Below are 14,390 nucleotides of genomic sequence, written 5' to 3'. Positions count from 1 at the left end.
CTGGAGCTAAGAGCACCCTAGCCCTGTAAGAAAGGTTGGAGGCCACAGCTTGGAGATGAGACTCCACGAGATCAGAGTCTGGAAACAAGCAATTGAAAAAGGCAGTGGGTGTGTTTCCCCAGACTCCATGGAGGGCAATGCTTCAGAGGAACTAGGGTGTGATTCAGGCTCAAGACAAGAATTATGGTGCATTTTGTGAGACATGTTGCTTTCTATTTTAAAAATATTTATTTCTTTCACATGATAGAAAGCTTTACAAGAGCGAGAGGAGACAAGAGCAGAGGGGAGAGAAAGTATATACAGTACTGGAGACTTAACTAGGAGCCTTGGGCATGCAAGTCCTATGCTTTGTCAGCTGAGCTCTTTCCCTGAGCACTGGCCCTTGGGTTGCTTGCTTGTTCGTTTGTTTTGCCATCAGAGTCATCACTGTTCCCAGAAGTAATTTTTTTCTTTCTATTTTATTTGATATGACAGAGAGAGATTGGAAGGGGAGAGGAAGATAGGGATAGAGAAAGAGAGACATCTGCAGACCTGCTCAACCCCTCGTGAAGCATTCCCTCTGCAGATGGGGAGCTGGAACCTAGGTCCTTGCAACTTGGAATATGTGCTCTCAGTGGGGCTCACCACCGCCAGGCCCCAACTTCCAGGTCTTAGTACAAGAAGGTTCTGATCCTTAAATGCTAAGATCAAGATAGCAGCAATCTGTCTGAATTTAATCCTGCTCAGGCCTTCTTTTTTTCTTCAAGGTATTCTGTGAAATAATCTCACTGGAGGCCAAAATACATAAGTAAAAGCAGAGCTGCTCGGGATACTAAGAGGCCATTTTCACCTCAGCTCAGGACTGCATATACATTCTGGTAGGGTGGAAATTGTGATCATGGAAAGGGGTGTGTTTAGAACTTGTTCCACCATTAAACTTTTGTCATTTAACAACTGTCAAGAAGCACCTTTCTCATTCTGCATGCTGGGCCCACGAGGGGTCTACCTCCCACATTTATAAGTGGTGGTGGGAGTGTTTCCTTGTCTTTGGGGATGGCGTGTCTCCAACAGACTGACAGGAGAGAAAGAAAGGCCTCAGGAGTTCACCTGGGTGGAAGTCAGCGAGATGCTCAGTTCATGTCTTCCTTGGGGCTGGGAAGAGGACTCAGAGGCCTGGGTCCCTGGCAGGTGACTTAGAAATTCGTGACTGAGTTCTAATTGATAATACGAGCTTCAAGAGTTCCCTTGAAAGTGACATTACATTGGTGGGCTGCTGCAGTCAGGCTTCCATGCCAGGTCCACCAAGTAACAGTTGCATTACAGTGAGGGGGACACCGTCTGTGCAACCTCCAGACGGGGAGAAACTGCCCTGGATGGGGAGAGCCAGGGGCTGCCTTTCCCATTGTGGACAGATTGCTACTCCCTGTTCTCTTCACTTCCTGCCAGCCCCCAGAATTCTGAAGAGCCCAAGCTGCAAGCATGTTTTTGTCTTATCAAAACTGGAATCAGACTTCAAAAATCGATGTTAGTGCGAATCACCTTTTTCTTTCCCGTCACAGTGTGAAGGACCTGCCACAAGAGTCAGCTCAGTCCCCAGGCCAGTGGGGTGTCCTTTGCAGCCATCCTTGCCATCACTTTATCCCTGGTGAGGCTGCCAGGATCCAGGGTTTCCGATGTGAACCCCTTATAGAGTAGATGGTGAAAGAGAAGTTTGGAGGTGGTCAACACCAGTATACATCCCATGATGGGATTTCACTGAGTGTCTCACACAAGTACCTTACCCTCAGCCTTTTTATTGAGCCTATGCATTTACATCAAGACAGCTGTGTCAAGTATAAGCGGATTAAGGGAGGACACATTTAAATAATCTACCTTTTAGTATGTAAACCACTCTATATCAGACTTGTCTCCAATCCTAATGATTACATCAAATTCTGTTTACTCTGAATCTCCTGACCTTACCCCAAAGTTGTAGGCATGGTTCAGGGGTAGTAGCTGGCCGCCAGCTATAGACGAATTTCTCTCCTCTCCGTGTGTTACAAACTCCTTGAGAGGGTGCTTCTGTCATGTATTTCTCCTCTTACAGAGAAATTCCTATCATCCGCCCAAGCTGGTTTCCACCCAGGAAGATCTACCTGCAAACAAGCCCTGGCCCTCTCAACTTACATTGAAAATGGATTCCAGAAGAATTAAAAGACGGGTGCTGTCTTTGTTGATCTCACAGCAGCCTATGACACGGTCTGGCACCATGGTCTCCTAGTCAAGATCTCAAGATGCCTGCCTCCATGGGTGGCCAACACTATATCGTTTCTTCTCCAAAACGGAAGATTCCGGGTGCATCTGGGTGACAAGTCTAGCAGATGGAGACTTGTCTCAAGTGGCCTCCCCCAGGGCTCTGTTCTGGCTCCTACGCTATTTAATATTTACATCAATGACCTTCCAGAAACTTCTTCAAGGAAGTTCATCTACGCCGATGACATCTTCTGTGCAACTCAGGCATCCAAGTTCGACATCCTCGAGGAAACACTCATGAAAGACATGTCTCTGATATCTGATTATTGTAAAAAATGGAGACTAGTCCCTAGCACTGCAAAAACGGTATCATCTGTTTTCCATCTACACCATGCCTCGGCCTCGCGTGAGCTTAATGTGCAGCTTGACGATACGAGAATCCGGCATGAAGCCCAGCCAGTCTATCTTGGCGTTACTCTCGATCGCGATCTGTCATTTCACGAACATCTCATAAAAACTGCAGCAAAGGTGGGCGCCAGGAATAACATCATTGCAAGACTGGCCAGCTCCTCATGGGGCGCGAGCGCTTCCACACTACGATCATCCTCTCTGGCATTATGCTATTCCACTGCAGAATACTGTGCCCCAGTATGGTTCCGTAGCCCCCATGTCCACTTGGTCGATTCCAAATTATATTCCTCCATGAGGATAATTTCTGGAACCATCCGTTCCACCCCGGTTCCATGGCTGCCAGTTCTTAGCAATATCGCCCCGCCAGATATTCGTCAGGATGCGGCATCATCTAAGTTCATTTCCCACGTCTATGCTCGACCGGACCTGCCAATATACGCGGATATCTTCGCCCACCCTGTCCAACGCTTGACGTCTCGTCACACAATCTGGTCCCCTACGCCTACACTGAACTTCTCTGTTCCAGACTCTTGGAAACAGAGTTGGCAGTCAGCTGAGGTAAAGAACAAACACCTCATCACAGACCCCTGCAAGCGTCAACCCAGCTTTGACCTAGCACGTTATGATTGGGCCCTCCTCAATCGCTATCGAACAGGCCATGGCCGGTGCGCCACTATGTTCCATCGCTGGAGAGCCAGAGATAGCCCGAACTGCCCCTGCGGCTCCAGACAGACTATGACCCACATAGTCAATGACTGCCACCTCTCCAGATTCAAAGGAGGTCTCGAAACTTTACATCAGGCTCAACCTGACGCTGTTGACTGGCTACGAAAGAAGGGCAAACGCTAGAAGAAGAAGAAGGGGTAGTAGCTAAGGCTTTTTTTTTTTTTTTTGCCTGTGGGGCCCTTTGATCCATTATCTGTGTTTACTCTGATGTGGGCCAAACACCCCTGGATACTGGAGCCAGGAATAGCATGAGAAGACAAAGAATTTCTTTTTAACTATCTTTATTTATTGTAGAAACCGAGAGAGAAGGGGGAGATAGAGAGTAAGAGAGACAGAAACACCTGCATCACTGGTTCACCACTTGCAAAGTTTTCTCCCTGTAAATGGTGACTGGGGGCTTGAACACAGGTCCTTGAACATTGATTGTAAAGAGTGCTCAACCAAATGCCCTACCATCTGTCCCCAGAAGACAAAGAATTTCTGCCATGACTAGTCAACTACTCTATAGTTCTTTTTCTTCTTTCTTTTCTTTTTTAATTTCTTTATTGGGTATTAATAACTTACAGTCAACAGTAAAGTACAATAGTTTGTACATGCATAACATTTCCACATAACAATACAACCCCCACTAGGTCCTCCTCTACCATCATGTTTCAGGACCTGAATCCTCCTCCCTACCCCAGAGTCCTTTACTTTGATGCAATACACCAGACCCAGTCTAAGTTCTGCTTTGTGTTTATTGTTCAATTTTTTTTGTAATTGGATTCATTTCATTGAAGATGGCTTTAAAATTTAGATGGAAGAGAGTTCTGCCAATATTTTTCTCTAAGTACTTGATAGTTTCCAGTATAACATCCAAGGGGTGTTGAAATCCCCTACTATTACTGTGTTGCTATTAATATATTGTTGTAGCTCTTTCAGTAGATGTTTGATATATTTAGATGGCCTCTCCTTGGGTGTATAGATTTAATAATCGTTAAGTCCTCTTGATTGACTGATCCTCTGAGCATTAAGTAATGTCCATCCCTATCTTCTTAAGTTTTATTTATTTTAAGGTTGATCCTGTTAGATTGAGAGTAGCTGTTCTTGCCCCTTTTTGTGGTCTGTTGGCTTGTGTTTTCTGATCCATCTTCCTACTCTGTGCCTTTTAATAGGTGAATTCAGGCCATTGACATTTATTGATATTATATCATGAAGATATTTTAATGCTATTATTCTAACATTTTAGAGTGTTCTCATATATGACATGTTTATGATAATGTGATTGTTTATAAGAGATCTTTCAGAACTTCTTTCAGGGCAGGCTTGGTAATAGTTGATTCCTTCAACTGTTGCTTGTCTGAGAAGGTTTTTATACCTCCATCTAGTCTGAATGACAGAAGAATACAGTAGTCTTGGTTGAAAGCCTTTCTCATTGAAAGCTTGATATATCTTTCCATTCCCTTCTGGCCTGTAGTGTTTGTGTGGAGAAATCTGATGCTAATCTTATGGCTATTCCTCTGTAAATGACTCTTTGTTTTCTCTTGCAGCATTGAGGATCCTTTACCTATCCTTATTCCTTTCCATTCTATATATGATGTGTCTTCAAGTCTTTAAGTCTGGGTTCATTCTGTTTGGTACCCTCTGAGTTTCATGAACCAGTATGTCTTTTATGTTGTCTAGACTAGGGAAGTTTTCATCTATTATGTCCTGTAGAATGCTTTCTTCCCTTCCCTTCCTTTCTTCCTCTGGTAGGCCTATAATGCATCTATTAATTCTTTTGAAGTCATCCCATCTGCTGTTTTCAGTATCTCTTAATCTCTTTTTGAGATCTCTTACTTCTTAGTTTTCTCTAACTCATCCTCAATCTTGCTAGTTCTGTTTTCTGCCTCGCTTATTCTATTCTCTCTCCCCTCTGTTGTTTTCTGTAACATTGCTATTTTGTTAACCTATTTCTACCCTGTATTAGTTTGTTCAGCTAGTTGTGCTCTTAGCTCAGCTATTTCAGCTTTCAGCTATCTAATCGCCTCGAGATAGTATTTTCTTTTGGTGTCTCATTTGCTCTTTCCCCATTTCTGATATTACTTTCAAACTCTTTCTTCACTCCTATGACTAATACTTCAATTAGTGTTTGGATCTTTTTCTCAGTCTTATGTGCTTCTACCTTTGGGTGAGTTTTATCCGTGCTTTTGTCCTAGTTCATTTCTCCAATGTTTCTTCTTGGTTTAACCATTGCATATGGTGTGTTATGAGGTCCCTTTCTCAGTACTATTCAATCAATTAATCACACTTGCCTGGATTGACTTTTGTCTAAGTATGGTATATAAAGAGTTCACAGTTATGGAAATTAACAGTTGTTTCACTGTTGTCTCAGTCCTTGAGATGAAACATGGTGGCTGTTAAACCCTCTTTTGTTCTTTACCTTCCCTGTAGACTATGGGAGACTGTGGGCTTTTAAACTGTAAGTAGGTTTTTTTTAGCTTAATTACTCACTGCTAACCTAGAGATAAAATGGAGTGGGGAGAGATAGCACAGAGGTTATGCAAAGAGACACCCCTGCCTCAAGGGTCCAAGCCCCAGACCCAGTTGGCTTCTCTGACAGCAGCAAGAACTAAGCTGGGAAGCACTCCTTGGTCTTGTGAGTTTCTAAAAAAATATCCTGTTTGTACTCCATGGGTTCTGAGGCTTATTCAATGTGTCTCCAAATTCATGGGGAGAACAATGTGGAAAGGCTCCCACTATACAGCCTCACTTCCAGATCACTGGGAGTATATGTCTTCTCCTGAGTTGCCTGATCAGATAACTCCACACTACTGCTCCATCCTCCAAGGGACAGTAGAATGGAGACTCACAATTGCATTTGGTGAGCCTTAGGGAATCCTCTCCTGTCAGCAGTTCATTTGTTGATACAACTTAGACCAGAGATGGTGCCTCAACTGGCAAACTGCCAGACTGTTACCAGCTTCTCAGTGGTAGATACAGGCTTTCAGCCCCAGGACTCTCCCTTAGATCCCTCTCTGTCCATGAACCACACATGTTTGCACTCACCAGTGACTTGGTATGTTCCCAAAGTATTCCAAGTCTTGTGTTGTTGTATTCCTAGGTAATCTTCTTTGTTACTCTTAGTTGACTAGGGAGAGGAGAGAGCTGCAGCTGCTGCTACTCTGTAGCCCCACCAGCTATTCTGTTGTTCTAATGCATAGCTCTTAATGGTTAGAGAAATGGGTCAGCATAAAAGCAACATTGTTAACACATGTCCATAGTGACAAGATATTATGAATCACCCACAAGGTCCCCAAGAGACACCACTCACTTTTAGCAGAGAAGTCTTTCCTCCATAGTGGTGACAGAAAGTCTACAAGGATAAGGTCTCTTGAGGAGGGGATCTGGTCCCTCAAACTATGTCTTCTAGACTCAGAGATATGTCCTGGCCCTACCTAGACTATGATCAGTTTAGAGACCTCTTGGGGTCTGTGTTTGCCAGGAAGGTTTCTAGGAATGAAAGACATCTATGCAAAAATGGGATAAGGATTTTGGTGATTTTCATTTAAATATTTAAAGAGATAATGGCCTCAGAACCTTGCTTCTCAAAGGTGCAGCTGTGAGCACATACCCAATCCAGAGGGTGGGATGCAGTGTGAAACTCACCCTGTAATCTCCATGGAGTCAGTCAGCAGAGGTGGACAGATAAATGAGATTAGCTGCACATTGGCTGGTGATGCAGGGTCAGACATCCTGCCGCTGCACCTATGCTGCAAAGGTGAGTGATACTTTTGTCCCCATCCAGGAGTGTGACAGTCCCTGGGCTTGTTGACTAAATATTGTGCTGAGAACCAGGGTACCAGTAGTGGCACTCTTGCTTGACTTTTCCTTTAGGGTGAAAGCAGTTTTGGTGGGGTTTTTGTTGTTGGTTTTTTGTTTTTGTTTTCTCTTTCTTTCTTCCTTTTTTTGTTCCCCACCAGGGTTATCACTAGGGATTGATGCAATATATCCACTATTCCCAGTGGCCACTTTTTTCCTTCTTTCTCCTCCTCCTCCTCCCTTGTCCTTCTTCTTCTCCTCCTTCTTGTTCCTCCTCCTTCTCTTCCTTCTTCTCTTCACTTGATAGGACAGAAAGAAATCAAGAAAGAAGGGAGAGAGAGAGAGAGAGACTTGCAGTACTGCTTTATCACTCATGAAGCTTTCCCACTGCAAGTGGGTACCAAGGGTTTAAATCCAGGTCCTTGCACTTTGTAACATGCATGCCACTGTCCAGCCCTGAGCAGCTTGGTATTTGATGAGCAAAAAGCTAAAACTGATGGGAGAGATTCTATACCAGGAGGGACATTCATTCCAGAGGGGAGGGTCCCCATTCCTGGGTTGGGGAGGAAGAAGGTGACAGCCTATCCCTTCTTTTTAAAAACACTGCTGTAGAATCAGGGTCTTGCATATGCATCCCGGGCCAATTTTTCATCCAGAAAGAGACAGAGACAGAGATAGGGAGAGACACCACAGTGCTGGAGTTTCCACTACTGCCATAGCATCTCCCATGTGGTGCTGGGGATAGGACTAGGCTGCATGCTTAGCAAGGGACGTGGTCTGCCCAGTGAGCCATCTCAGGCGTCGTGTCAGCCCACTCTCATACCTCTAAGGGGCCTTGTACTTATAACCTAGACCATGTAACAGCCAGACTTGCTGAAATCTGATGCAATAGCGTGTGGGGTTTGGTTTTATTGTTATTAGTGTCTGTGAGAGGCATGATTTGTCTGTAGGAGCTGAACAAATGGATCATCCCAAAGAGAAAGGGAGAGAGAAAGAGAGAAATAGACAAGCACTCCGGTTTTGTACTCCTGGGACCCAGTTCTGCTCTAAAACCACCCACTTCTCCACTGAGAACAGAGAAATTTGAGATGACTGGGGAGGGGAGAGACAAGTGGGTAAGGGGTGACAGTCTGTTCTTGTAACCAGAACTGAGGTGGAGTGGGTGGACAAGAAGGCTGTCTGCCCCAACCATGTTTTGGGGGATCACAGGAGACTGAGGGTTGGGGAGGTTGTATTTTCTGCAGAGGCTCTGTGAGATCTGAGCTCACACAGAGTCTGGGAGCTCAACCCCCATACTGGAGCAGAGCCCACACCCCCCTAGAAAAGCACAGCCCTTCAGTACTGGATTGGCACCCTCCACTCTCCCCAGCATACCAGTCTAGTGAGGAACCGTGAAAAAGAAGTTCCACAAGTCTTGAACCCAAGAGACCCCTGCCAGGTGGGGCCCCAGGGTAGAGAAGGCTCAGGGGTGGGGCCCTGCACACCCCCAAGCCAGGAGCCCAGGCAAGTCAGCGACAAGCTTACGTGTATTTTCTTCTGGGAAAGGGGCCCAGAGCTTTCATCAGATTCTTTTTTAATTAAGATTGATTTTATGAGAGGAGACAGGGAGGACTAGAGCCCTGCTAAGCTCTGGCATAAGTTGGTGCCAGGGACTGAGCCAGTGGCCTTAGGACCCCAGGCATGTGAGCTGGTGCTCTGACAGACTGAGCCAACTCCCTGGCCCTTATTGAATTTTTAAAGGAACCTGAGCTTCAGGAAATGGGGTGTGTTTAGGAGGGGTGCCACAGCATGAGGATACAAGATGGATGAGTAAGGGAATTTGATAGAAAAGTGGTTTTAGTCCTCAAAAAAAATGAAAATGGGGGAGTAGGGCAGTAGTGCAATGGGTTGAGCGTACCTGGCACAAAGCGCAAGGACCAGTGTATGGATCCCGGTTTGAGCCCCCGTTCCCCACCTGCAGGGCAGTCGCTTCACAAGCGGTGAAGCAGGTCTGCAGGTGTCTATCTTTCTCTCCCCTCTCTGTCTTCCCCTCCTCTCTCCATTTCTCTCTGTCCTATCCAACAATGACATCAATAACAATAACAACAATAACTACAACAGTAAAACAACAAGGGCAACAAAAGGGAATAAATAAATAAATATTTTTTAAAAAATTAAAATGGAATTACCTAAGACCCAGCAATATCACTCTGGTATTTATTCAAAGGACTCTGAAACACAAACTCAAAGTGACATATGTGCCCCTATGTTCATAGTTACATTGTTCACAATAGCCAGAGTGGAAGCAGCCTAAATGGCCATCAACAGTTGACTGGCTGAACAAGTTATGGGATATTTACTCCATGGAATACTACTCTGCAATCAAAAAGATTGTACTGTGTCCTTTGGAACAAAATGGATTGGACTGGAGGTGATTAGGCTTAGTGAAATAAGTAAAGAGATGAAAGACAACTACTGGATGGTCTCACTCATGGTGGAATCAGAGATCCGATACACATGAATTTTCAATAAAATAAAATTAAAAACACAGGAGCAAGTGAACTACCTGTTCCTGCCACTGGAAGAGAAACACAAGGTCTGAAAATGCTGTGAAAAAGCACCAGCAGACAAGAGGCAGCAATCGTTTCTGGTGCTTCTGATCAAAAGGACAAAAAAAAAAGACTATATATATATATGTATATGCTTGCTGCCTCTTGTCTTAGGAAACTGTGTGTTTATTATTATGCAAATGAAGACAAACTGTTCTTCCACAAGCATGGCTTCTGTCATTTCTGCCACCAGAGACTATCTGAATGTCTTAGCATAATTGAATTCAGTCCTTTTTATTAAGGAACATTTATATCCAGGGATTGACGATGGTTCCTCCATACTCCCCTGCTGCTCTCCCTGTAAACTGTGCTTTCTAAATGCCTACTTTTCCTAGAAATATTTTCTTACTAGAGGACAGCAGCTCCTTTTTTTTTTTTTTTTTCCAGGAAGGGCTGTCTGGGAAACACCATTATTTGTTTGTAGTGGAGTAAGCCTGGAGGTTGGAACTTATTTATGCTTCCCCAGAGCCCTGTCCTGGAGTCAGGGGGCTTTCCAAGCCTGTCCTAGAGCCAAGCCCTCCTCCATTGGCAGGCTGGGGGTTTACAGGGTCCCAAGCCCTCCTCCATTGGCCGGCTGGGGGCATGTGGGGGGAGCTGCTTCACCCCCAAGGTGAAGGCTTTCTCAAACCAAGAGGCAACCTCCTCGCTCTGCTGCCTGAGTGCCAAGAGACTGCATTTTCTCCTCTTCCCCCTTTCTGGTTTGGTCAGCTGTTTCTGTGGACTGTGGGATTGTGGGAGCACCTCAAGCAGAACCAGCACTGCTTTAAGAAGAGCAGAATTTCTTTTTTCTTTCTTTCTTTTCTTTTTACTACCTATCATTTTTATTTATCTATTTATTTACTTTTATTTTATGGGGGGGCTAATGGTTTATAGGCACAGCCTCTCATCTCCCCTTGATTGGAGTCTAAGAGACACACCAGGACCCCATGTCCCTTAATCCTGCCCCTCTCTCTCTTTCTCCACAACCCTTTGCTTTGGTGCAATACACCACACCCAATCTGAGTTTTACTTTATCTTTACCCTTACTGTTCTTTGTTTTTAAGTTCCACCTATACGTGAGGTAACTTGCTGTTGGTCTTTCTCTTTCTGGCTTGTCTCACTCAACATGATGCCTTCAAGTTCAGTTCTGACCACAATATTGCAAAAGAAATGACCTCATTATTTTTAATAGATGCAAAGTACTCCATTGTATCTATGTACCACAACTTCCTTAGTTATTCACCTGTCTTTGGGCATCTGGGTTGCCTCCAGATTTGGGCTATTAAAAACTGTGTTTCTACGAACCCTGCTGTGCAGAGGACTTTTTGGTAGCTTTCCCTCCTCTGGGTAAATCTCTAGGAAAGTGTCTACAAATACTCTGGGCAGCTCCCAAGTAGTTGGGGGTAGAGGGGAAGGCTGGGTCCCAGGTCCCTGGAACTGTCACTTTGCTCAGGACTGCAGGCTCGGGGACCCTGGTCAACCTATTAAAACCCAGAGTCACTTCAAATGCATTGTCCTCACGCCTTCACCTGTGTGAGGCGCCCTAGGATCCCAGAGCACATTGCCCCCCCAACAGAGTTCTGATTCTGTGAGCTATTATTATATTTTTGACTCTTAGTTACAAGAACAGAGAAAGAGGATCTGTTTTCCTTTCATCTATCAGGGGTGTCGTGTCTGAATGTAAATACAAACATCTGTTGACCACAATCTTCCAATTTTTTATCTTTGTTTATTTATTGGATACAGATAGCTAGAAATAGAGAAGGAAGGGAGAGAGAGAGGGAGAGATAGGAAGAGAGAGAAGGAGGAAGAGAGACATCTGAAGTACTGCTTCTCCACTCACAAAGCTTTCCTGTAGGTGGGGAGTGGGGGCTCAAGCCCAGGTCCTCATGCATTGTAACATCTGTGCTCAACCAGATACACTACCACCCGGCCCCTCAGCCGCAGTCTTTCATCCCAGGAAAAATAAGAATAAGCAGCCTGCTGCTGTCTAACTAATTTCTAGTGCCTTCCACCCAAGAGAGTTCCAAGAATAAGGTGTTTAGAGTCCTGGAAAGGCCCTCAGCAGGTAGATAAATAAGTTAACATATTTTATAATTTATTTACTTACTCATGTTTACTTTTTTTTTTCTTATAGAACCATTCTCATCTCTGACTGATGGTGGTGCCAGGGACTAAACCTGGGGCCTAGGAGCCTTGGCTATGAGGCCTCTTTGCATAACCATTATGCTGTCTCCTCCCTTTTTAAATATTTTATTTCTTTTAATTATATATATATACGTATACATATATATATAGAGAGAGAGAGAGAAAATCAAATGCACTGTTGTCACTACTCTTCAGAGAAGCGCAGGACAAGAACAAAGGGGACAGAGAAGGGGTCAGAGGACAACCAGGAGTGCATCTAGGGCCCTGACCAGGGCCCCCTCACTGTCCTTGCAGTCCAGCTGGAATGACCTTGGTGAGGAGACACCCCTCTCACACTCCTCTCCCTTAGACTTGTAAAGGCTTCATCCACCCATCTTCCCCCAAAGCTTTACTGTTTTACTGACAAGAGAACACAAGACAGGGATCACACCCAGGGCCCCAATCCTGTATTCTGCCAATCCTGTATTCTGCACTGTCCACCCCCAGGAGCCCCACTTACAGAAGAGCTTCCCAGCAATTTGGACACAATCCTCTAGTGACCAGCTAGCTTAGAGGAAAGTTACTGATTCCTGGGAGTCCCACTGTCCACTCACAAGCTCACCCTTCATCTATCCAGCCAATATCCATGCTTCCAGGCCTGGGGTTCGCCCCTCTCACCAACTAGCAGGCAGGAACCTCCACAGGCAGCTGGTTATCAGTTAACTCCAGCTGCTGGTGAGCGGGAAGATCAGGGAGGTCAGGGCTAAGGTTGGAAGGAGCTGTCACCATGGCCAGGAGCTGGTGATACCATGTGCACTTCCATAAAGCAGGGTGACTCACTTCCTAAGCTTTTCCTTGAGCTTCCTTTAAATGTAGCCAAATCCTACCTGGAGGATTCTAGGGAACTGTATTCTCAAACCACTGAAACTCCAGTGTCTTATGTTACTACTCTTCAATTCATCATCATCATCATCATCATCATCATCATGGCTTTCTCTTTTTTTCTTATCTGACTTAACATGATTCTTTCAAACTCTATCCAAATACTATTCAGCTATTAAAAAGATGAATTTACCTTCTTAACCCCATCTTGGATGGAGCTTGAAGGAATCATGTTAAGTCAGAAACAGAAGGATGAATATGGGATGATCTCACTCCTGGACAGAAGTTGAAAAACAAGATCAGAAGAGAAATCACTAAACATAACTTGGGCTGCAGTTAGTGTATTGCACCAAAGTAAAAGACTCTAGAGTGGGGGGAAGGGTTCAGGTCCTGGAGCATGATGGCAGAGAGGGCCTAGTGGGAGTTAAATTGTTATGTGGAAAACTGGGAAATGTTACACATGTATAAACTATTGTCTTTTACTGTCGCCTGTAAACCATTAATCCCCTAATAAAGAAATTTTAAAAAAGAAAGAAAGAAAGAAAGAAAGCTCCATACAAACTTAAGACAGTAATGGGAAACACAAAGTAAGATTTGGGCTGGTCTGATATATTGCACCAAAGCAAAGGATTCTGAGAAAGGAAGGCAGGGAGGGTGAGGGGGGGTGGTGCTTTGGGGTCCTGGTGCATCATGGTAAGGAAAGGAGAGTGTTTTATTTGCGGCCAACTATCATGGGGAGATGAGAAACTGCCCATGTGTCAGCAATTGTACCCTAAACCACTAACCCTCCCCCAATAAAATGATTAAGTAAGTAAAAACCAATATATCTCTCTATGTGTATATATATTTAAAGCCATCTGAAATTTCACAGACATTGAGTTTTATACATCCTCTAGAGACAAAAGAGACAAAATGTAGACCCATGTGTTTAGCCATGTCAGGCGGCATCGTGAATGATATGTTAAGTTATATGTAAGTTAGCTTATGACCCACAGCTGGTGAAGGAGGAATGGGACCAGAGTGAGCTACCAAAGCAAGTAAATCTAATCAGAGTCAGGGAATCAGGATGGAACTGTGTAGAGAACTCCAGATACAGGTTTTCAAAGCTGGACAAGAAATATGTTCCACATAAAAGTAGGAGACATTGATTTATATTAAAGAATCAAGAAAACACCAAGAACTTTCTAGTATATAAATTTGCTATATGTCTGTTTGTCGCTTTGTAGATGTGAGTACAAATCATATATAACACAGGGTGAGATTCAAATCCTTTGTCATCATTTAGACATGTGTCAGGAAGGAAAGGGGGAAAAAGAGAGCTTATACTAAGCTATAAATGTTCTCTGTGAAGATGATTATTTTGTTTTGTTTTTTAAAATGGAAAGGGGGAATGTATTTAAAAAGAACACAGAAGTCACATTTTTTGTGAAAGTTATCATTTGTGATCACTATTAAAGAGTTAGTGGGCAACAATTACAGTGATTTAGTGATCTGAAACATTTATGTTGAATAATCAGATATATTTTATGGACTTCAGAAAAAGCCAGACAATCACATTCATTGATGGGGAAGGAAATTCAGACCATTCAGTAGGGTCATCCCAATGGACAAGCGACAGGGGGGAGAGGTAGCACGGAAAGTAGGGGGAGGGTGTATCAAGAGAGCACAGAAAGTCAAGAGAATATT

The 14,390-nt window shown here is 44.1% G+C and overlaps 2 long non-coding RNA genes across 2 annotated transcripts in view; both read right to left on the bottom strand.

Moving 5' to 3' along the window:
• Positions 1 to 14,390, bottom strand: part of LOC132537461 (uncharacterized) — a 317,125-nt gene that overhangs the window by 34,606 nt on the left and 268,129 nt on the right. The gene's annotated exons all lie outside the window — the stretch shown is intronic.
• LOC132537463 (uncharacterized) lies at positions 1,376 to 12,447 on the bottom strand. The gene is made up of 3 exons (XR_009548900.1): positions 12,343 to 12,447; positions 6,976 to 7,079; positions 1,376 to 1,662 (listed from the first exon to the last, which is right to left on the bottom strand). It is a non-coding gene; the product is annotated as an uncharacterized LOC132537463 (long non-coding RNA).

The sequence above is a fragment of the Erinaceus europaeus genome, chromosome 3 (genome assembly GCF_950295315.1).
Source record: "Erinaceus europaeus chromosome 3, mEriEur2.1, whole genome shotgun sequence".
In the NCBI taxonomy this organism is placed as follows: domain Eukaryota; kingdom Metazoa; phylum Chordata; class Mammalia; order Eulipotyphla; family Erinaceidae; genus Erinaceus; species Erinaceus europaeus.
The sequence above is the reverse complement of the archived record's forward strand: the minus strand, read 5'-3'. Positions and strand labels throughout refer to the sequence as shown.